The sequence below is a fragment of the Hyperolius riggenbachi genome, chromosome 6 (assembly GCF_040937935.1).
Source record: "Hyperolius riggenbachi isolate aHypRig1 chromosome 6, aHypRig1.pri, whole genome shotgun sequence".
NCBI classification, from domain to species: Eukaryota; Metazoa; Chordata; class Amphibia; order Anura; family Hyperoliidae; genus Hyperolius; species Hyperolius riggenbachi.
Genome location: NC_090651.1, coordinates 124,953,557 through 124,978,786, shown reverse-complemented (window position 1 = coordinate 124,978,786; position 25,230 = coordinate 124,953,557). Strand labels below are relative to the sequence as shown.

Here is a 25,230-nt window from a genome sequence, read left to right as displayed (position 1 = left end):
CTTTAAATTTTTTTTTTTTTTTTTTTTTTTTTTTTTAAACAAACTTGCCATCAGAATAACTTATGCATCAACCTTGCATCTATTTATATGCAAAAAAAAAAACAGTGTTGCAATTCAAATGTCTATGTGCAGAATCCCTGCACATAAGTAAAAACACATCTGCTAATAGCTTGACTCCTGTGCATAGTCCCTGCACAAAATTATCTTCTGAAAGCACACCTGCTATCAGCATCATTATCTGAAAAGAGCACTTGCTATTGCAAACAGAATGTCTGTGTATAATTATTACACACCATTGTTATCTGAAAATTAGCTTTGCAAACTGAAGGTTTCTGTGCATATGTTTTGCATGTAATTCTGCATTGCATTCAGAACCCTGCATTCAGACTATGTGCCAATCCATGAACATAACTCCTATCTGAAATGCACCATTGCATTCAGAATATCCATGTGCTAAACCCTGCACATAATTATCTGATAAGTAGCATTGCATTCAGGATCTGTAAAGCACACCTGCTGGCAGATAAACTAAGCATGCATATAATTGTCTGAAAATGTATGCACACAAATCATTAACAGAAAACCCAAACTTGTTATAACATTTGTGCACAAATCATTACATGAAAGTATAACTGCTTTCAGAATATTACGGCCAACCAAAATATGTATGCATGTATTTGCATAATCCGCACCACACCATTCATTGTAATCAGCCAAGCTTCAATCAAAATGCACAATCCCTGATTGTGGAAAAATCTACTTTGAGACCCAGATTTAAACGATTCCAACAATCAAGCAATTGATTATGTATATGGCTGCTCCCCTGTGGTATGAACGCTTGAATTTGAGGGAATTGCCAGAACAAAAAGGTGTAGCCTGCATAGGGCAAGAGGGTAAAGCTGCCCTGAAAGCTGAGAAAGTTGTAGCCATTTCCAGTTTCATGGGTTTCATCAGGTCAAATAAAGCTACTGTGGTACCTTCAGGTCTAGGAGCATAAGACTTAGACTTGATATAACCGACCAAACAAAGTCTTAGAGGTTCCTTAAGGCAACTTGCAACCACATTTAGTACATCAGCTAGACTTCGAAGTGCTTTTGAGTTTCTGTAGTACAAAACAACTCAAACACCAAGAGTCTTACTAACATGTACCCATTAACAATATGACAGGAGTCTGCAATAAACACTGCAATGTGTTTGCCTACCGGTGGATGTGACCTGACTGCTCAGTCTCACCAGTTGCAGCACTCTCCTGAGCTTCTGTGGTGGGCCCACTTGACTGCACCATGACCCCCTCAGAGCTGTAGCGTCTGCGTGTATTAGCGTGGCCATGGCGGTTTACAAAACTCGCACTTTCAGCCGTCTAACACGATCAGTACGCATGACGTTTTATGCATGACGCAGTACGCACCACGCGCTCACGCGTATCCAATGATGCATACATGCGACCTATCATGCAAACTTGCGTCATATTCGGGCATGCGGAAAATCCGGCATCTCTGCTTACCGCCGCCATGCCCGCAGAAAGTATAATGAAGAGAGGGAACCTCTCCAGTCCCCTTCATTCAAAATAGGAAAAAAAAACAGGTAACCACCTGCTTAGCTTCCTATTCTAGGCCGCACACCAGTAACAAGCCTAAATTATACTTTACAAAAAAATAAAAAAAAACAAAGAAAAAAACAATAAAAATGGTGCAGCAGGTGCCAACAGGCTTCCCCTACTGAAAGGAACAACCTTCCCTGGTGCTTCCGTGGTGAGGTCTGGGAAACAAACAAAAAACTGTGGGAGATTGTGAGGAGGTGGGATTTATACTGCATCAATTAATTATTTTAATTCTCTTAAGGTGTTTCCGATTTGGGAGGGGGGACTTACACAATCTCAGGAGGGGCCGTCCTGGAGGACGAAGGGAGGAATGCACATACTAGTGATTCATTTGAGGCTGGGCCCACTATTAAGCATGCAACCACACCATCTTGTGGTTTAACTTTGTATTACTGCATAAGCATAGTGTAGCTTACAAATCCGAATCAGTTTTATTTTGCCAAGCATCATTGGGACATACCCAGAATTGGTTTTGGCACATATAGGTCACTTAAAGCCAATGTAACCCCGCTGCTAAAAAAAAAAAGAGAAACCAGATATTTACCTAAGGAGAAGGAAGGCTCTAGGTCTGCACCGGCAGAGGAGAGTCTTCCCTCTCCTCTGCCGGTGCCCTCAGTGCAGCGCTGGCTCTCCCGTTCAAAGCCCTCTCCGGGGGCTTCGGAAGTCTTCGGGAGCCAAGTCCTCCGGAAGACAGGCAGCTCCATACTGCGAATGCGCGATGACACGAAAGAGGGCGCTCGCGCGTGTGCAGTGTGGAGCGGCCCATCTTCGGGAGTACTCGGGCTCCCGAAGACTTTCCAAAGTGACCTTTGCCAGCGGAAAGAGCAGTATTTGACCAATTTAGTCAAATACTGCTCCTGGGGACAGCGCAGCACCACGGGCACCGGGAGAGAAGACTCATTAGGACCTAGAGCCTTACCTCTCATTCGGCAAGTATCTGGGTTCTTTTTTTTAGCAGTGGGGTTATATTGTCTTTAAGAAGCAGCAGCCATGGATTTGGCCTGAGAAGGAAATGGAGAGGGGGATGGACACTAGAGGGGCGGGGCATAAAGAAAGTTTAAAGGAAACCAGAGATTAATCAATATAACAGTTTTATACAAACCTGGGGCTTCCTCCAGCCCCCTCCGCACCGATCGTTCCCATGCCATTTTCCCCGCCACCTTCTCCCAGTAGAAGACCCATAGGTTTGGTCAATGCATGCCCGGCTGCACCCCCCCCCCCATCTCGCTCCTGCAGCTGGGAGTTTTCTGAGCTTGCGCATGCCAATTCAGGCCACGGGAGCACCCGCATCCTGATGGGTTGCGAATGTGCAGTGCACCCCGACTGGTCAAGCTAATGGGGCTTCTTCCGGGAGAAGGGGGAAACAGAGGAAGACGGCATGGGAGCGATCGGTACAGAGGGGGCTGAAGGAAGCCCCAGGTATGTATAAAACTTTTATATTGATTAATCTCTGGTTTCCTTTAAGTATTGTGGAAATCACAGAAGGTTCTTGCACTTTATGAACCTGGAGATAAGTCAGTTTCAGTGCATCTTCACTGAACTTTTTTTTAAATTTTTTTTTTTTTTTTTAAAACTCCACTTTGTGCAGGAAGCCGATCCTAATGTTAAAAATAGGATCCACCTCTACTGGTTAAAAAAAATGGATCCACTTGTCGCAATGCACTAAGCGGAACAGAGTCTTAACTTGGCACATTTTCCTGGACCAGATGGGAAATTCTATGCAATGAAAGCCTATGAGAATGGACACTGTCCGCTCTCACTAGGCTAGTTGCTGCATCAGCTTCGCACGGTTCGCTCGCTGCTGTGACGTAATACTTGCGTGTTCCCACAGATCACCGCCGCTCGGTCCCTCAGGCACAGCTCGTCACCGCTTGGTCCATCTATATTCAGCCCAGTAGCTGGTATTAGCATGGGGCTCTCCATTGAGCTGCAAAAGACTAATAGGTATCCTTAGAAAGAGGGAAAATTCTCATTGGTTCATAGTGGACCAATGAAAATTCTCCGTTGCTAGGGAGAGATGGCCTAATGCAGCCTATGGAGAGCCCCATACTTCTGCTTGCCTCCGGTCTGAATATAGACAGACCGAACGGTGGTGGGATAGATGAGCGGCAATGCAGATGTGATCGCTGCAGGACACATGATCGAAGCAGAGGGTGAAATTTCTGCAAGGGGACGCAAAATGAACAGAACTGAGTCCGTCTTGCATCCGCTCTAGTGTGAAATGGTCCTAAATCCAGTATGCTGCCTGCAGTTGCTGCCTGCTGGAGAGCTATTTTAGCCTCAAAGAGTTTTTTTTTTTTTTTTTTCTTTACAATCCTCTCAAGCTGAAATACAACCTTTTCCTCCAGGATATTCCTCTCGGCCCTTCGTAGGGAGCATTTGCATAGCAGTTCCAGCTGCACTAGCTGCTTCCACTCCAGTTCCTCAGAGTCTGGCTGGATTTCAGTTTGTACGCAGTTCTGTACCTTAACCTCAGCATAGGTTTTGACTTTAGTTTGAACTGCAGATTCTTTTCTTTCCTGGCAAAATACAGTTAGATGCTGTTGCTCTTTCACAAGCCACTGCTGGTCTGCAATCACAGAGAAAGCCAAGTCAGTTATAGGATCTCTTATAAATGGCAAACATGATTTAGTTCAGAATCTGACTAAGGCCTAATTCACATTATCAAAGCAGGAGAACACGTGTTGCTCTGCAGTGGGTTGCTATGTAGTGTGATTCTGGGGTTATTCATACACCACAGAAGAAACTGCAGGAAATAACTCCAATTTGTATTTAAATACACCCAGCAGCCTGGAGCTCACAGGTAGCAAGTACAACAAACATGAATAGTCAAATGCAATCATTCAAACCGTTGAGACCGGCATTGCTATATTACCACAACCTTATTTTTAACGTTACACCGATGGCAGGCAGATGAGGAGGGAAATATTCCATGTGGTTGGTGGGTAAGGGGGTGGGGCACCAGACACATTAAGGGTCCTTTTCCACTTGCAATCGATCGCAAATGCGCTTGCAAAAGCTTATTTTTCCCACTTGCTGCGATTGCGATGTGAACCATTGTGAGTGAAACACGATTACACCAATAATTGTGCAGCCCGCCGATTGCGATTTGCAGAAAATGAAAACGCGCTAATGGATAAGTGCACGGTGATTTACTTGTAATTCACTGTGCACTCGCGATCAGCAAAATGGCAGCGATTGCTTTTTTAAGCAGATTGCGGCTAGTGGAAAAGGTGCTTGTTCACAACACAGTGTACTCGGTACCCTCCCTAGTGCCCACCAAACACAGGGTTTATTTCCCTATTCATGTCATTTGTTGGCTATTGGGGCAAGTCTGAATAGGGCTCCGCATACATATCCAATTTTAAACTGGCCAATTTTAGCACTGCCATGTAGTATGAGGGCCAACAGATTTGGAATACTATGAACAGACTCTGTAGGTATGCTCTCATACTACATGGAGGTGGGAAAATTGGGCAGTGATCTGCACATATTATAGGTGTGTGTACGGACCTTAAAGGAGGTGGTGGTAAAATAGCTGTGCAAAATTAAAAAGGGCCCTCGGCTAAAAACTCACAGCCAGTAGCTAACACAGCATACCAACATAAACGGGATTATTGGTGCCACATATCCAACACAGGCATGTGGGATAAGACCCTCTGCCGGCGTCGAGGCCAATCTCCTATGCTAATGGTGGATGCATCTACATCCTACACATACAATGGGTGTATCCACAACTGGACACGTCTGATATAGGATAAAAAGCCTATAAGCCAGTTTACTAACGTGTCAGATAGTATATATGCTTTCACTTCTGCAGCTTCTGAAAATTTAGACATGCAGTTTTCATGTGTTATCTACTGATTATATATTTTAAGTTTATAAGGGTTAGGGTTTCTTAAATATCAATAAAGCCATTCTGATATCGGTTATATTTTGTGAGCCTGTAACCAACCACTTCCGGACCACGCTGATTGAAATGTACGCCCTGTTTAGAACCCCTTAATCCTGCCAGGGTGTAAATTTCATCCATTTCCACCACACGCTTCTGCCACTCTTGCTGCTGCATCCCCTCGCTCTATCATCAGTATGAGGGCAGAGCTCCATGAGCAGGTCAGGAGCAGTTTTCATTCGTTTCTGACCCTGTGATCGCTGTCAGCCAATCACATCGATCACAGGGTCAGGAGCCAATGAAATCGGCTCCTGACCAGCTCAGAGAGCTCTGCCATCATAGGGACAGCAGAGCGAGGGGGCTACAGCGATGGGAAAGCAGCGTGAGCAGTGGTAGCGGCGGGTCAGTGCGGCGTGAGGTCAGTAAGCCGTTTTTTCAAACCAGAAGTCTCTGGTCCTTAAGGGGCCAAAGACTGCTGGTACCGAAGTGGTCAGGCAAACCAAACCTGACCTGACTTTCAGCCTGCTGCAGGTCTGGTGAGAATTACATGAACAGGTGAGCAACTACTAGAGGAAAAGCAGCAGGACCGTTACCTCACATATATACATATGGTACAAGTGGCAAGTTTACATTTAGGCCCCTCACACACTGTTGCCCGCGTTATTTTTTCATGCTGCTTCAAGGGCTGTGGAATCAGAGTTAGAGTCGAAACAATTTTGGGGTACCTGGAGTTGGAGGTTTCATAAACTGAGGAGTCGGAGTCTGATGATTTTTGTACCCACTCCACAGCCATGCAAGGGCTGTGGAGTAGGATTTGGAGCAATTTTGGGTACCTAGAAGAGTCAGAGTCGATGTTTTTGTAAACTGAGGAGTCGGAATCAGATGATTTTTGTACCGACTCCACAGCCCTGGCTGCTTCCCCACCGCAAGGGCCATGCAGATCTAAGGAGACTTAGATTTGTGTGATGACTGCCAAAGCAAAGGCTGTAGCACATTACTGCATGATCCATGCCTACCACATGATTATGCAGCAATGCAAGTCAATGGGCTACGCATCATGTGTGCATGACTGAAGGGAATCCCAGGGACTTCCTTCCTACCCAGCAGGGAGTAGCTGGGGAGCGGCTCTAGGCATATGACCCTCACGCTGCACAGTGGCGCAAGGTCATATAAAGGCTGATTTCTGCGGTGCAATGCAGTGCTTGCACTGCTGTTAGCTATGCAACCAGCCTAAAAGTAATGAAAATGATCTTACTCTCTTGTATCTGCTGAGTGAGCAAGGACCTCTCCATCTCCAGTGCCATCACCCGTCACCTGCTCTGCCTGTATTTGCCACTTTAAGCCTTCCACCTCCACTTGCTGCTGATAGGAGGATTTCTAGTCCCTTATTTGCTGCCGATACTCCTCAGACACAGCCGCCGTAGTCCTGCAGAAACAAATAAGCAAAAAGTGCTTTCATAATCCTGTTATGTGCCTCAAGCCAGGTCCCTTGTATACATGTGAAGCTAAACGGCATGTAATGACATCACCAAATCATCTCTCCCATTGCATTCTGGGAAGCTCAATTTTATGAATCACTGGATGTGAATTATTAAAAACGGGATTACAGACTCCAGACACTGGTTGATCTATGGGATCAATTTTTAAAGCCCAAGATAGCACAGTTTTTTTTATGTGCAATTAACGGGATTATTTTCAACCAATTATGCATTAACCGTTTTGTAAAACATGTTGCTGGTCTTGCAAAAAGGAAAAAAAAACCATTTGAGTGTTCTTCCCTGAAATGTATTTTAGTTGGGTAAAGCCACAGCTATGTGGTAAAAAGTAGGCGAGTTCAACAGTGGGTAGTGCCATATGCAACATATTTAGTGCTGTAGTTCCGGAGCTCATTTGTGTGCTTAATCTGCCCTGGGCACCCCATAGGTTATTACACTTTTTCAGAGCTCTTCAAAGTATGTCCCAACTTTACAATACTTCTGTATCGTAATCCAATTCCAGAAACCCAAAATCTCCACCACCTTTCTAGGTCCCCTCCATCAAATGTGATTTAGCGTTGTTGGTTTTCTGTAGCTTCGCAGCGCTTATAACTATTACTACTTATATAGGGCAGACATCCTCCACAGCGCTGTACAGAGTATATTGTCTTGTCACTTAACACGCCCTCTGAGGGGCTTACAATCTAATCCCTACCATAGTCATATGTCTATGTATGTATTGTGTAGCGTATGTATTGCAGTCTAGGGCCAATTTAGAGGGAAGCCAATTGTGGATGGAAACCCAGAGTGCCCAGAGGAAACCCACACAGACACAAGGAGAACATACAGACGCGTGCAGATAATGCCGTGGCTAGGATTGGAACCAGGGAACCAGCGCTGCAAGGTAAGAGTGCTATTCGCTACCCCACTGTGCTGCCCATACCTATGACTGCTGACAGATTGGGGCAGTAATGAGGTAGCAGTAATCAGGCAGCTGCAAATTAGGAGCTATAAAATTGTGCAGTAGCCCTTTTTTTAATTGAGCAAAAACTACAATTTATTAAAAGACAAAGAAATGTTTCTTGTTTTGTTTTGTTTGAGGGGGGGGGGGGGGTCGGCTTTACTTACTTTATCATTTCAAGGCCGTCAGCGAGCCATATTTATCATAAAGGATATTTATTACTATTCACACCGCAGTCCATGCACACATGCCCTAACACAAAATCAGTTAGAACTGGCAGGCCAAGGTTTAGAGAGAAAGAAGGGACACTCTAGTGCAGCCTTTCTCAACCTTTTCACCCTGGAGTGACCCCTCAAATACTTTTTGGATCTCAAGGAACCCCTGAAATTATTTTGCAGGTGGCATGGTCTTTAAATACTGGTGGGGTAGTTAATGCCCTATTACAGTGCCCTTCATTATAATGTCTCTTTATTCTAGTGCTTTTTTATTAATGTGTTCATTATTATTCTGACCACCAATTTTGTGCTTCTTTTTACAGTACCCCCTAATACAGTGTGCTCTCTTTCATACTTGACCCAACACCCACGATAGGGAAAAATGCCATGGAACCCCTGCAGAGTACTCAAGGACCCTGGGGTTCCAGGGAACCCTGGTTGAGAAAACCTGCTATAGTGCAAGCAATGATTCTCTATATATCTCAATAAATGTTACAAACATAAAAAGTAGGATATCAGGAAAGTTATTTTGAAAATTCCCAATCTCCTGCAGACATGTGCAATACTCCTATTATGTTTTGCATTACACTATATAAGCAAATAACGGCATTATGCTGAGCCAGCGCTTCCAGTGTCTCAGAGAATAAACTGCACTGTGGATCTATTGTACTTTCCCCTGCATTAAAAGGATACCTTAGCGCAAAAATAATTTAAAAAAGGGGGAGTAGTCATGTGTAGTGGGCTCTAAACTTACTTCCTGGTTGGGGTGGTCGCGGCTGACTGCGCAGCCATTACCCAGTGGCACGCCTCCTTTGATTGCTCCCGGACCGCTCTGCGCATGCGCACTACGTAGTTCTGACAGTGAGCATGCGCAGAGCGCTCCTGGCTGCACATAGTGCATGCATGGCCGGCAGCGCCTGCGCAGTCAGCTGCAACCACCCTGACCAGGAAGGAAGTTTGGGGAGGTTGGTAGGCACTACCGGAAGGGGACAGAGGAGAACGGGGGGAGCGGAGGGCATAAGGAGAGCCCACTAAACATGCCTGCACCCCGTTTTTACATTTTCTTTTTTTGCGCTAAGGTATCCTTTAAAAAGGCCATACACTCGGTATCCTTTAAGCAGGCAATACACTCATCGATTCCCCTCATTGATATACGGCCCGATCAACCAACCAATTAAGCGAATTTCGACCAAAATCGCTCAATTGGGTCAATCAATCCAGGTGAAAAATTTAGGTTAACAGATAGGGAGCGCGTTGCTAGCAGCGTTTTAGTTGGCGACTGATGAGCGTACTCTCACCTGTCCACCGCACAGCCCAGTCTATGCTTCTCCCCAGCATCATCTTCACTTCCGTATCCCCAGGTGCCTGTGTGGCATAATACAGTGGATAGACACTAGGGGCCTGTAGTGGTCACAGTGCCCCTAATGCAGCCATAGGCAAACTACAGCCCGCGGGCCAGATACGGCTTGCAGGCACTATGGAGCCATCCTGTCAAAAGAGGGCCAGATTCTGCTCCTCTCCCTTTCTCCCTCCCGCCGTGCAGAGCATGTACAAGAAATCCAACTCACCCTATCACACTCCCAAGGGGAGATCTCCATGGTAACGGTGGTGTCATGCGAACTGTCATTACATAGTGTGTCACATGATGCTGCTGTTGCCATGGAGATCACCACTGTGTGATAGGGCGAGTTATACCCAATCCTTTCCTGCAATTCTTCAGTTTGAAGGAGGAGAGAGCGAGCAAGCTACAGTCGAGAGGAATGTGGCCCGATCCTTAAAAAGTTTGCCCACCCCTGTGCTCTAGTGTCTGTCCTCTGCATTATATCCCACATGCGCCCAGGGAAACAGAAGTGAAGAAGACTGAGCAGCCACCGGGAAGAAGCAAAGACTGAGACCACACGGCGGAGAGGTGAGAACCGCAGGGTGGACACTAGGACCCAGCAAGCACAGATAATCAACGATTTCATGCTGAAATAGATAAAAAATCTGTGTGCAAGCAATCGAACAGATAGATAATATCTCTGATCAGAGAAGGATCTATCTGCTGGCCATATCGACTAATGTATGGCCACCTTTACTATATAATCTCACTAGCAGAATGCCAATATCATTCTACACAGAATGAAAGTCACTGGAACAGCAATATTTATATACACTGCTGTGCTAGATAATATGTGCCTCACTGACTAACGGAAATTTGGAAGACACAATCCGTTAATCCTTTAAGCCTCATCTACATGCGTAGATAAGGCTCTGATCCGGCGGCTTGATTAGCCGCCGGATCGCCTCTTCTGCGTCCCCGCTCGCCCGCACGTGCGCCGAATTCGATACCCGCTCGTCCCCGCACCGCGCATCTTCCGCTCAATTCCATGCCATTGTCCCCTCGCGGGGAACGAGCAGGGAATTGGCGGTAGCAAGATCCGACCTGTCAGATCTTATCAATCGAGCCACATCAGCGGCTCGATTGATAAGCCACATCGCCGCCTCATCTACGCGTGTAGATGAGGCTTTAGACTGTGAGGGCTTATTTCCACTATCGATGTGGATGCAAAGCGATCACCTTGCATCCCCTGCAGGTACTTCCGCTTGTCGTCCGTACAACTGGATGCAGGGTCATGCGGCTTCCCGGCGGCGGCTATGGGGAATTGGATGCGTGCTGCGGAAAACTGCAGCATGCTATCCATAAATTCCCCAACGTTTAATCGCGCTGGATCACGTAGGTCAATCCGCGTTAATGGAAACTACTCCATTGACGTGAATTGGTTGCAGTTTCTTTTTTTTTTAACAGGTAAGTTTTTATTGAAAATTTCCATTTTTGTGTTACAACATAACATAACATACTATAGGACCCAAGAGAGTCCAACTTATCTACCATAACTGAACAATGTGTCATTTCATCATTGGTAGGAAGTCAAGAGAAGAAGAAGATAGATTCTTCTACGAGAGAAGTCGTGAAGAAGAAAAGAAGAAGAGGAAAGATCATCTCACCATATCATTATATATGACTGTCATCATTGTCTAAAGTCTCATTCCATTGCTGGTTGTAACAAATATTTATTGTATCAGAATAAAAAAAGAGGTTGCCTTTATAAATTCTAGAGTTAAGTCTTAATTTCACTAGTTCCTGATTGTGGTAGTCCGGAGAGACCACCGAGACCTATCGCCCTGTATATTGCAGTGCATGCACCCCCCTCCCACCAGATCCCATCCGAAGCTTCAGCCACACCATAGATTCTTCATTAATTATCACATAAGGATGTTCCGCAGAGCCTCTGTTCAAGTTTTGTATGCAAGTATTTATGTTTTTAGTTGTATTTTTTGTTGCCCCTCATCCAGGTCTGTGAAAATAGATTAGTATTGCTGGCCTGCTAGCAGTGTTCTAGACGTCAGTCAGCACATTCCTGCAATATCTGTCACACCATCCCGACCAGATGTTGTCGAATTTAGTGGGGCAGTTCCTGCTTTTATAGGTCATCTTACATAATGGTAGCATTTTATTAACCATGTTTATCCATTCAGTCTTGGTAGGCACGACAGACTGGTTCCAATGAGTTAGAATTACTTTCCTAGCTATATGGCATAATGTATAAATCATTGCCATTTTGTATTTGCTGTAGCTGCCTTTAACAAATATACCCAGCATCACCATTTTAGCGTCGAATTTGAATGGGGAATCTATCACATTGCGAATTGTTTTTTCTATTTGGTCCCAGTACCTAGCCAGTGCTGGGCATGACCAAAACATATGCATGAAACTTCCTTCTGCCGAATGACATCTAGTGCATAGGTTCGAGTGTGTTGCATTGATTTTGTGTAACCTAGTCGGCGTATAGTATACCCTGTGGAGATATTTCAGCTGGATTAATCTGTCCCTGGACGAGATCAGAACCGATGAGCCCCTAGCCACTACCTCCTCCCACACCTCTCCTTCTATTTTCCCCCCTAGGTCTTGTTCCCATTGGCTACGGAGTCTATCTGTGTTATGGCCCAACTGGTTCATAATTTCTGCATAAATAGCAGAAAGCGGCTTGTCTAGGTGTTTTGTTATCAAGAGGGATTCAATTGGGTTGGATTTAATCAAGATCCTTCCCCTGCCAAATTGAGCTTTGGTCGCATGTGATAGCTGGTGATATCTAAATTGCATATGATTAGGGAGATCATTTGCTAGTCTAAGTTCAGAAAAGGATAATAGGATTCCATCTGGGGCGATGTCCTTTAATACTTTAATTCCGTATCTCGCCCAAACTGCTGGGTCAGGTATAGTAGAGAATTGAGACGTATGGGTTGCCCCATAATGGGGTATAAGGGGACCATTGTTGAGGAGGTGTTAACTTGCGATGGAGGTATTGCCATGCCCTTATAGGAGTTTTCATGACTGCATTGATATTTGAAGTAGAGTTGGCGCCTCTAAATGGCAGGTTTAAAAGGGCTTCGTAGGAGCCCATTATGGCTGCTTCTACTACCACTGCAGGATTAAGCTTGTTGCGAGAGAACCACCAGCGAACACTGACCAATGTGGACGCCAAGTAATAGTGAAAGAAGTTAGGCATAGCCAGTCCTCCCTCTTCTGTAGGTAGCTCTATGATTTTAAGTGACATGCGTGGAAGTTTCTTTGACCATATAAATGGTATAAGAGTTTTATTTAGTTCAGTAAAATGTTTTTTGGGGATCCAGACTGGGGAATTGCGAAAAATATAGGTGAATTTGGGGAGCAACATCATTTTTATCGCATTGACTCTACCAATAAGTGTCAGGGGTAACTCTTGCCAGGTGTTGCATTTGTCCTTAACCTTTTTAATTATGGGGAGGAAGTTGTTATCCAAGAACTTAAGGTCTTTTTGTATTATTATGCCAAGGTACGTAAACTTAGTAGACCATTGCAGGATTGCATTAGAGCTGGTGTATGAAGAGAGGTCCTTGTCTAGTGGAAAAAGAATTGACTTTGTCTTATTTATTTTTAAGCCTGACCACTTCCCAAAACAATCAATTGCCTCTAGGGCGGCAGCTAGGGATGGGCCCGAGTCCTCAAGGTATAGAAGGACATCGTCCGCATAAAGAGATATCTTCTCTTCAAGCCTTCCCAGCTGAAGCCCTCGTATATTACTGGATTGCCTAATTATAATTGCCAATGGCTCAATAGCCAAGGCAAACAAGGCCGGCGAAAGGGGGCACCCCTGTCTCGTTCCCCTAGCCAAGTTAAAGGCCTGTGTAATTTTATTATTTATGCGTAACTTAGCTGTGGGGTTGATATAAAGTAGTCGGATCATCTTAATGAAGTTAGTGCCTATGCCAAATCTGGCCAGTACTTCCCAGAGGTACCCCCATTCCACCGAATCGAATGCCTTTTCATTGTCCAGAGAGGCAACTACTCTATCGCCGCTATTATCATGATTGGCAACAAGATTAGCATGGAGTCTTCTAAGGTTGATGTCAGTGCCTTTCCCTGGCATAAAGCCTGATTGATCTGGATGGACAATGGTCAGAATACATTTATTAAGTCTGTTAGCTAATGCCTTTGCAAGTATTTTAGCATCCACATTGATCAGTGAAATCGGCCTGTATGATGTGCACAGAGTGGGGTCCTTGCCTGGTTTTGGGATTAGCGTGATTAGAGCCTCTGCCCATGATGCCGGAGGCCTATCTGTAACAAGAGCCTCTTTAATTGTTTCAAGTAGTTTTGGGGCAAGGGTCTGATGATAGTGTTTGTAGTATTCAGATGGATAGCCATCCGGGCCTGGTGATTTACCGCTCTGCAACCCAGATATAGCATCTGTGATCTCGTCCAGGGTCAGTGGTGCGTCCAGCATCTTTCTACGTTCCTCAGATAAAGTGGGAAAATGGACAGTGTTCAAAAAAACATTTAGTTGAGAGGGTGAATAATCAGCTTTGGAAGTATAGAGTTGGGTATAGTACTTCATAAATATTTGCTCAATATGCAGTTGATCTATGTATTCCTGTCCCTCCTCGGACGTGATTCTGGGTATACTCATGTTTGAGGATGTATCCCTGAGCAGCCATGCAAGGAGTTTATCATTTTTGTCGCCTTTGGCAAAGACATGTTGTGTCTTAGCCAACATAGCTTTTTTACAGCAATTTACCCTTAAAAGTTCTACTCTGCTCAAGGATGTCTGCCATTCCTTAAAGGTTTGAACAGATTTTGTTTCAATGCATTTCTTTTCTGCTTGTTCAGCTTTAGTCTCAGCATTGTCGAGCAGAATAGTATTTTGTTTCCTAGCATTAACAATTTCTGCTATGTAGTAGCCTCTAAGGCACGCTTTATGGGCATCCCAGACCACATCCGAGGAAGTTGTCCCATCATTCTCTGACCAATAATGTCGCATTTTTTTAGTGATGGCTGTGCCTACCAGTGGGTCTGATATCCAGTACCTGGACAATCTCCAGGACCTGGACCTCATGGCCCCCTCCATTTTTAGGTCCATGAGTACTGGGGAGTGATCAGATATACCCCCAGGAAGTATGTCTATCACTTGTATCATCGGCAGGACGTCTGTAGTCGTGTATATCAGCGTTTTTCAACCGCTGTGCCGCGGCACACTAGTGTGCCGCGGCATGTTGCCAGGTGTGCCGTCCAGGTCTTGCGTTCAGTACGCAGGAGGGGGGAAGCAGCGCTAGAAGGAGGGGCAGTGGAGGCAGTGGTGGGGAGGGGGGAAATATCCCTCCCTCCCTCACCTGGGACCCCTCCTTCTGCCTCTCTCCCCCTCCATTTCGCGGTGGCAAGTGCGGGCTCGGCGGCGGGGAGACATGCGCAGACTTACCACTTCTGCGTTCCAAGCGCCGGCAGCGTCATGTCGTCAGATCTCCGCCTTCAATGCCGCCCACTGTGCTTCCTGATTAGTGGAAGAACAGTGGGCGGCATTGAAGGCGGAGATCTGACGACATGACGCTGCCGGCGCTTGGAACGCAGAAGTGGTAAGTCTGCGCATGTCTCCCCGCCGCCGAGCCCGGCCCCGCACTTGCCACCGCGAAATGGAGGGGGAGAGAGGCAGAAGGAGGGGTCCCAGGTGAGGGAGGCGGGGATATTTCCCCCCTCCCCACCGCTGCCTCCACTGCCCCTCTTTCTAGCGCTGCTTCCCCCCTCCTGGGCATCTATACTGGGGGGAACTGTACTAGCTATACTGGGGGCAACTAAACTAGCTATACTGGGGGCAACTAAACTAGCTACACTGGGGGCAACTATACTAGCTATACTGGGCACTATACTGGGGCACTACCTACCTATGCTAGCTATGCTGGGCACTATGCTAGGTATGCTGGGCACTATACTAGCTATACTGGGTACCATACTAGCTATCTGGGCACTATACTAGCTATACTGGGCACTTAACTGGCTATACTGGGGCACTACCTACCTATACTGGGGCACTACCTATCCATACTGGGACTATACTAGCTATACTGGGGCACTATACTAGCTATACTGGGGCACTATACTGGGGTAACTACACTAACCATACTGGGGCAACTAAACTCCCTATACTGGGGCAACTATGCTAGCTATGCAGCCGCACCCCAGCCCCCCCCCCCCATAGCCTGCTACACACTGCACTGTCCACTAGGTCGCGCAAACACCCGCGCGCCCCCCGCCGTTCCCCGGAGAAAAATATGGTCAGAAAGTGTTCCCTGGGCCGGAAAAGGTTGGGAACCACTGGTGTATATAAGGTCTATCCTTGACAGAGTTCTATGCGTCAGTGACGTACAGGTGTATTTTTCCAAGTTCGGATATTTCCACCTCCATACATCAATCAGTGCATATGTATCTGCCCAGGATGACAAATCAAATCTCTCGGGTGTGGTGTGAGTCAGCCTGTCCATCTCAGGGTTTGGTGCTAAATTGAAGTCCCCTGCCCAGAGAACCTTAGCCGGCGGGAGCTGGGCTATAATATTGATTATATCGTTTAGTAGTGTTGCGTCCCCAGTAGGAGGGAGGTACATGCCAACAATTATAAAAGAGGACCCATACAAATCCGCCTGTACCAGCACGTATCTACCAAAGGTGTCCAGCCTGACCTGTTGTATCGTCATATTTAGTGATTTATGGAATAATATGCTAACCCCTCTGGAGTGAGTGGAATATGTGGAATGAAAGTAATGCCCAACCCAGGGCTTTTTTAAAGCCATGATAGTGCCGCCGGTTAGGTGAGTTTCCTGTAGGACACATATATGGGGATGATACTTTTTAAGGAAACCAAAAACCAGGGCTCTCTTAATTTTAGAATTAAGGCCTCGGACGTTCCAGGAAACACAGGTCAAGCTGGACGGCATATTTATTTGTTTAGTATTCGCCATTACAGTTGACTGTATCCATTAAGGAGATATATGACATCATTTAGACATTTTAGTATCCAGGTGAGAGTAGAATAGTAGGAGCAAGAAAGAAGGAGAAAGTAGAAGAGGAAAGAGATAAAGATAATCATCTTATTATGTTCTTGTATAAACATGACCTTGTTCAACCCTGTATAACCCCACAACACCCGCCCTGCTACGCCCATCAACGGACAAGGTAGCTTTATCCCTAAACAACCCTACCTTCACTCAGTTGTCCACCGAGTGAGAGGTTAAAACACAATTCACCAGCGCGTAACTACACACGCTAGTGTAGTGGGGGGGTGGATTAGCGAACCGATTGGATCCGCTGCCCAGCAACACCCAGATATACCTGGGAGGAAGAAAAAGGACTTATATGTATAGTTAACTGGTAGCAGTATTAGGATCTGTTGCAGGCCGAGCATCATTAAATGTGGAAAACCGTTTACCTAGCCTATTCGTTATACTATGAGGTTATACTAGTGTAGTCCTATACAGGTGCATATATCTGATTATATTATGTTATGTGGATATTAGATGCAGGCAATGTAGTTTCATCGTACAGTCACTCAGAGTAAACTTGCGAGTGGAATTGGTCTTTATTAAATTCACTATAATAGTGGGCAGTAGTGAGCTAGGTGTTCAGTATGGAACAGGAGCTCTGCGGATATTGGAGGGGTGGGGTGAGAAACGCTAGTCAGCATGCTTCAGTATTCAGGGTACAAGATTTCTGGGGAGGTCTTGTCACCACCATAGGGGTTGTGCGGTTGATAATTCATTTTAATATAAAATATATTCTCAATTATATATGAGTGCACCAGCTCACTCTTGTGTACAAAGTTTAGGTGCTGACCAGAGAGTAGGAGGTTATGTCGTCAGTAGGTGAATGCACCATGGTTGAATCCTCTTGACTGTGCCCCAGCCCTCATTGCGTCGTACTGATCACAGAGTGCATTCATTGTATTACTGTAGTAGTAGCAGCCAACCCCAAATGTACGTAAGCTAGTATTCAGCATTGGAAAGAGTTATCCCAGTCAGTATCTATGAGGACCTATTACTCTCTGAAAGTGGGGTCCCTTTTCCCCGAGTGTCTTTCCCGGGAACCAAGCACAATGCGCATGGTTCCAGCATGCTCTCTCCCCTTCAGGCTCGTCTGAACTCAGAAGATCCACCCGTTTCCGAGTTCCATACGGAAGCATCTAGCTTTGCTTAATGGTTAAGTGTCTGCTGCCCTCTAGCGGTGTAAATGCTACCTTGCATCTTGTTTACAGTTATATGTCTCAAATAAGGTTTACGTGATATTTAGCTTGTCTTTCACCCATATAAAATACTTAACAGCATTAAATCAGCAGATTCAACTATATCAAACATTAATGTTATATCAACTTAGTCTCAAGGCTCTATATAGACTTAGATTAAAGTAATCAAGTTACTCAGTCAGTAGTTAGCGATTACGGATATACAGTGAGGCACAATATGGAGTAAGTTTCTTCGTTAGGTGGCATTTCAGATTCTTTATGTATAAAATACAAAATAGAGGGGGGGAAGGAGATGAAAAATCAACTGCTCGGGGGGAGACCTGTAGTGAGCGAGGAATAGGATCAGGGTATGTCCATATCTAAGTATAGATTATATACAGCAGTCCAGTATTTTAATCCGCGTTGTGCGCCAGTTTCAGCATGGTTTACATATATAAGGATGTTTCGTTGGTAGTTCACGGATAGTTATCCATAGCAGAAGTCAATAAAGCATGGTTCTCAGTACTCATGAAATCGGGACAGAAGTTGTGGAAAAGTTCCCAGTTAGCTCCAAGTATAGTTATTCTGTACAGCAGCAGCATGTAGTATGTTCAGTGGCTGCTGTTATAAGCTGACAACCTTCCAGGGCGGGCAGAAAGTGCGGGAAGAGGGTAGTTTGAGGGTAAGCACTCGGAGTGTAAGCAAAGCCCGCCACCTTCCTCCCCCCCCCCCCCCCCCCCCGTGCAGGTGCCACGTCTATTTAGGCATATCCATGTCCAAAAAAGAAAAAAAGGGGGTTGACAGACCGCAAGTCCCAACGGTTAAAGTCTCTCTCCCCTCACACTCCATATGCATAACACAAGAAAGTTATAGATTAGCTCCAGGGTACTCACTCACTCCTTCGGCAGGGTGTCTATCCATTTCATGGCGTCCTCTGGTTTTTCAAAAAAACGTGTAGTTTCCCCATCTTGCACTCGAAGTTTTGCGGGAAATTGCATAGAGTAGTTGATATTTTTTTCCTTGAGCTTGTTCTTTACATGCTGAAACGATTTTCTTTGTTTTTGAGTTTCCATTGTGAAATCTGGGAAAATCATCAGTTTGGCGTTGTTAAAACGAATTTCGCCCGCTTTCCTAGCAGCCGTTAGTATAGAATCTCGGTCTCTAAAATTTAAAAGCTTCAGTATAACCGGGCGAGGGAGAGCTCCTGGTGGGCCTAGTTTGGCCGGGACTCGATGTGCCCTCTCAACCACAAAGTGGTCAGAGAAGGTTTCTGGCGGCAATACTTTACGGAACATTTCCTCAATAAACGTGGCAGTGTTGCTCCCCTCAGCCCCTTCAGGCAAGACCAAGACTCTTAGATTGTTCCTGCGGTTGCGGTTCTCCGCATCCGACTTTTCCTCCAGTTGGGTTAGGCGTAGTTTCATTCCCGGAATCGCTACGCTGTGAGTCTGCACCGTGTCCTCAAGATCCGAGGTGCGGCGTTCAAGCTCTTTGGTTCTGTCACGTAGCTTGCCCAGGTCTCCTCTGAGTAGGCTCAGCCCGGAATCAAGATGGTCAATTTTGACCGTTAATGTGGTTTGGCAAGTGCGGATAGCATCTAAAAGTTCAGCAGGAGTCGGCATGTCCGCCCTGTCTTCCGCTTGCTCACGTGGGCTTCCACTCTCCTTGTTCAGTTTTCCCCGATTAGAGGAGCGGTGCTGTAATGGGGTAGAGGGTGGCTGCTCGGTCGTCTCAGCCGCTTCATCCCTGTCTTTGTTTCCCTTATTCACTTTAGGAGGCGTGTCGGGGTATGGAGAGGCACGGCACGTGGATCTCTGAATCCTCTCAGGCCCAGCACTGGACTCCCAGCACGCATCCACAGATGATGATCCGGCGAGGTTTTCTCCCTCAGGAGGTAAGCAATACGGCTCCAGTGTGTCGCCTCAGCTTTCTTGGGTGTTCCCCAGCAGTTTTATAAAGGATTTTTGGGGTCTGTAGTCCGTCAAGGCTCTAGTAGGGATATGCCGGGCAGCGGAGCTCTGAAAAGCACGTCCACTCAGCTCGCCATGTTGGCCACGCCCCCGGTTGCAGTTTCTTTACGTTGCGGTGTGGTTTCCGCATAGCAACATGTGAAGTGAAAACGGCCCCAAGCCGTTTTGGCCAGGGCTCTCTCTCTCTCTCTCTCTCTCGTCTCACAATGCTGTGTAATGGGTGTGCACAGAGCCGGGGACAAGGTCCTTCAGCACCCAATGCTGAGACACCAAAGTGCGCCCCCCCATCCCTCCCACCTCAGCCATCACACACTGGTTGCTATTAGACTAATAGGTGCCCCAGGCCCCCAACCTCCCCAGCACCTTAATCTCTAGTTATATGGCTTGCAGTCACTGTCATGTATCCCCTTTTCTTATTTCTTTCTGCTTCAAACACTATTGGGAATGACAGCTGAATGAGTTGTGCACCCCCTCCTACACTGCGCCCTGAGGCTAGAGACTCTCCAGCCTCTGCCCGGCCCTGGGTGTGCATACCTCCTACCCCTGTGTAAGAATCTGTACTTCATTTGTTCATTGCATCACATCACATGTAATCAATCACCATTATCTGGTATTGTTAACTGTATTGTTTATACCTTGTACAGTGCCATGAAATATGCTGGTGCTATAGTAATCGATAATAACAACACATCTTGTTTAGAATTCATACGAGGGTTGAATGAAAAGTAATGCCTCCACCTCCATAACTTGGGTTTGGATGGGAATATTTTAATAAATCAAACAGAAATAATCCTTAGAATGTGATCTTTAATATTCAATATTCACTTTTCCACATAATCACCAGACAATTGGATACATTTCTGCCAACGATGAACAAGTTTCCTGAAGCCGTCACAAAAGCAGTCGACACTGTTTCCGCAACCAGCTTCTCACAGTTCTCTCAACTTCTTCATCGGAAGTGTAATGACGTCCCCGAAGACTTTCTTTCATTATCGGGAACAGATGGAAGTCAGACGGCGCCAAATCTGGACTGTATGGAGGATGCCGTACGGTGGTGAGGTTCAGTCTCTGCAGTTCTGCTGTGGTGACATTTGATGTGTGTGGTCTGGCATTGTCATTGCCTGGTTACCCATCGTGCACAGATCTTCCTATAGCCAGGCAAAGCAATAATTTGATCCACACGTTCTTGTGAAATGCCTATTATGCTTGCCATTTCCCTGTGATACGGCGATTGTCCTGAAATCAGTCTGTCAACTTTCTGCCTGTGAAACTGTGAGGTTTCTGTCACAGGACGTCCAACTCTTTCTTTGTCCCGCAAGTCAGATGTTCTCACCTCAACATCTTTAAATTTACTGGCCCAATGACGCACAGTACTCACATCAACACAACCACCATAAACAGCTTTCATTCTCTGGTGAATCTCCTTTGGGGTGACACCTTCTGCTGTCAGGAATTCAATAACAGCACGTTGCTTAAATCGCATTGACCGACCTTCTGCGCAAGGTTCCATATTTTGCACTGCAACAACACAACCGTCCAACGCTAAGGCTTCCTACCAACTGGAACTGTAGAGGAGAGTCTACTGAACAATCCAGTACTTGCCACAAACCAGTGCTGCCATCTGTTGACGAGTTATGGAGGTGGAGGCATTACTTTTCATTCAACCCTCGTAAGTCTGTGGCACATGTAAAGTGAGTTTATAATCATCTGCAGCGAACCAAGTGATAAACTAGGGTAATATTAATGTGCTAGCCAAATACATATCTTCTATTTTGCTCTGTTACAAATGTCTATTTACCATTAGTACTACATATTTAATTCATTCAGGCTTGCTTTAACTTTTCAGGGTGAGAAGAGGCCTATTTAGGCATTTTTGGTGGATAATAAGCGGGGATTTCTGTCAGAGGCATTTTCAAATAATATATATACAAATGATGGGATAGCTACCAAATACTCAAGCATCTCACCCATTGCAGAATACATCCAATAGAAAAATTATGGGGAGCCACTGAGTATATAAAAATGAAAAAAAACTTTATTAGCACATTATCATACCAAATATTAATAATAGCCCTCTCCCTTCCCATTACCAAACAGCTGAGTCCCTATATCTTGACCCACCCTTACTAGCTAATTGGAGTGCACTCCATTAGGTCCTATAGTGATAGGAAATAGCAAGTTCTTCAGGGCCCTCTTTGGAGGTGGTCTTTAGTATATAAATTGGAACAGCCGCCTTTGAAGTATGAAGTAAAAGGTATGCATCGGTGCGGAAACTGTGATATTTGCACCTACGTATGTGGAAAAGGTGACAAATTCTGCAACTCTGATGGATCTGAGAGCTTCTCGATAAATGACTATATATCTTGTACCACAGAAAAGGTAATCTACCAATTGAGATGTAGCTGCAATAAATTCTACATTGGAAAAACATACAGACCCCTGAAAAAAAGATACAAGAACATGTGAATAATATTATGGAAAAAAAATGAAGAGTCCAGTTGCGGTGCATTTTGAAAAGGTATCATAATTCAGACCCAAAATACCTAAAGGTGAAAGGAATCCTATATAAATTAAATATCAGCCCTAGGAGAGGGGACTTTGATAAAGAGTTGTTAAAAAAAAGAATCATATTGGATTTACAGATGTAAATCCATGTTTCCATATGGTTTAAACAGTGGATTAAATTTGAAAGTCTTCTTATAAACAGCCACTAGATGTCGCACCTGTGCACCTCAAATTTAGCCTGTTTGTTTTTAATGAACTTTACACTCTTGAATCCCGCGATATAAGGGGAAGGAAATACCACTGACGTCACGTCTGAAGAAACCCAGAAAGGGTGAAACGCGTCACGTGCCTGCTGACGCCGCTCGAGAAGTCCATGCTCCACTAAGCAGTGACGGCCTCCGCCATCTCCCCCAACCTGGCGTCCATCTTTCCGACCTGGAGTATTCTCAGCAAGTTATAACCTGACCTATTACCCGGCACAACCCGCCACGCAGGGAAACCAGCAAGGCCAGCTGGCGGTACCCGCCGCAGGGGTGATCTACAACGCCAAATGGACTTTAAACGGATACGCGAGTACCGGTAATACCGGCTTAACTTGAAACACGGAAAGTGTCACTGGGGTGTGCATTCTATGTGCACGTAATGAGATGGCGTGTAGAGGCTTAGTCTTACATTGATGTGCAACATACGATTGTGTGATGGAGAATTTTGGATACTTCAAAGGCGGCTGTTCCAATTTATATACTAAAGACCACCTCTAAAGAGGGCCCTGAAGAATTTGCTATTTCCTATCACTTAGCCACTTACATACCTGATATTTTTACTCTTTCAGACAGAGAAAGAAAAAAAGGAACACAGCATAGTTATTTGTGTGCTAGGCACTGTACATACACATGTCTATCTCATTATGTCACATTTCAGTTTGGGCATCCTTTAAGAAAAACAAATCTAACTTCAATTTTAGCTCTATAGTTCTTTATAGTGAACTACACCGCAGTAACTCTTCTCACTTGTCAATAAAACAGCAAATGATGTCCAAATAAATATTACAATTTCATATGCAATATTTATTTATTATTAATCTTAAGTAAAAGTAGATTTTTTTGTACTAATCCATAAAACAAAACCACTATACACTGCCTTAAAGGAAACCTGAGATGGGATTAATTGGTGTATTTATACTTACCTGGGGCTTCCTACAGGCACACGAGGTGCGCGATAGCATCCTTGCTATCCTCTCCAATCACTTGATATGCCCCCCCCCCTCCGGTAATATGGCCGGCCTTCATCAGTACTGTGGAGGCGCAGAAAACTCCAGAGAATGAGAGTGCTGCATGGTGAGGAAGCGCATGACTAGCTGTGACTGGCCAGCTTACCCGGGGGGAGGGGATTATATCAAGTGAACGGAGCGGCCAGAGAGGAAGACAAGGGAGCCCACACATCTCATGGGGCTGGAGGAGGCCTGAGGCAAGTATAAATACACCCATTAATCCTGGTCCTAATAACAGGTACACTTTAAACTGGGGTTCAGCAATGGCAGCCTCCACATTTCTGTAAGCAGTTTCCTTTGAGACACATCTTACATGGTATTCAGCCTACCCTACACAACTTTATCAGGTGCAAGTAGATCTTACACCCTGTACAGACATTCAGTAAGTATTGCCTGGAGAAAACAGCATGTTCTGTTCTAAGGAGAGGCAAGAGAGATAAGTGGGAGGTGCTGAACAACAGCAGCAGCTGTTTAGTGATGAAGCACAGCAGGCTATTAAATAGCATGGGACACCTGTACTGATGCTAGATTTTCACTTAAATCTTTACAAACAATTGCCTTAAAGAGAACCCGAGGTGGCCTTGTATTACGTAAGTGGGGCACAGAGGCTGGTTGGTCACACTAACACCAGCCTCTGTTGCCCCATCGTGTGTCTCAAAGACCCCCCTGCTCGCCGCTATACCCCCGCAGTGCTGGCGACACGCAGCGCGTCGCCAGCACAATGTTTACTCTAGCGCCGTCTGTCAGCGCCGCTCCGCCGCCTCCCCCGCATCGCCGCTACCCGCCCTCGTCCCTTCCCTCCCGCTGATTGGAGGGAAGGGACGAGGGCGGGTAGCGGCGATGCGGAGGAGGCGTGGGAGCGGCGCTGACAGACAGCGCTAGAGTAAACATTGTGCTGGCGACGCGCTGCGTGTCGCCAGCACTGCGGGGAGTATAGCGGCGAGCAGGGGGGTCTTTGAGACACACGATGGGGCAACAGAGGCTGGTGTTAGTGTGACCAACCAGCCTCTGTGCCCCACTTACGTAATACAAGGCCACCTCGGGTTCTCTTTAAATGATTACCATTTAGTATTTATATAGCACCAGACATCTTCTGCAGCACTGTACAGAGTATATTGTCAATTAACTGTCCCTCACAGGGGCTCACAATCTAATCCCTACCCAGGGCCGGCCCGCCCATGAGGCGGGGCGAAACGTTTGCCTCAGGCGGCGCTTCTGAGGGGGCGGCACCCGCCCGTCCGTGGGTGTGGAGTGCCGCCCGAGCTGGAGGTAATAGCGGGCAGGAAGGGGTTATTGGGGCTAGCGGCGGGGAGGGGGGTCGGACCCCCCCCTCCCTCGCCTGGGTCCCCCGTCCTCCGCTCCCCTCCAGCTTGTTATGCTCGCTGGCTGGCTGCGGCTGTAAGAGGCAACGGGCGGGGATCACTCACCTCTTCCTCGTTCCAACGTGCGCTCCACTGACGTCACTTCCTGCGGCGTAGCAGGAAGTGACGTCAGTGGAGCGCAGGCTGAAAGAGGAAGAGGTGAGTGATCCCCGCCCGTTGCCTCTTACAGCTGCAGCCAGCCAGCCAGCGCGCATAACAAGCTGGAGGGGAGCGGAGGACGGGGGACCCAGGGACAGGACCCCCTCCCCGCCGCTAGCCCCAATAACCCCTTCCTGCCCGCTATCCCCTCCAGCTCGGGCGGCCCCCCCACACCCACGGGGGGGGGGGGGGCGCAGCGGCGATTTCTTTAAAGTTTGCCTCAGGCGGCAAATGGTCTAGGGCCGGGCCTGTCCCTACC

At 46.2% G+C, this 25,230-nt stretch overlaps 2 long non-coding RNA genes across 2 annotated transcripts in view; one reads left to right on the top strand and one right to left on the bottom strand.

Moving 5' to 3' along the window:
* Window positions 1-2,794: 2,794 nt before the first annotated feature.
* LOC137521079 (uncharacterized) overlaps window positions 2,795-25,230 on the bottom strand; it is a 32,216-nt gene continuing 9,780 nt past the window's right edge. The window contains exons 3-4 of the long non-coding RNA XR_011022015.1: window positions 6,748-6,918; window positions 2,795-4,169 (exon numbers count right to left, since the gene is read on the bottom strand). This is a non-coding gene — a long non-coding RNA (uncharacterized lncRNA). The remainder of the gene's footprint in view (window positions 4,170-6,747; window positions 6,919-25,230) is intronic.
* LOC137522541 (uncharacterized) lies at window positions 9,831-11,236 on the top strand. Its single transcript, XR_011022325.1, has 2 exons — window positions 9,831-10,052; window positions 11,051-11,236. It is a non-coding gene; the product is annotated as an uncharacterized lncRNA (long non-coding RNA).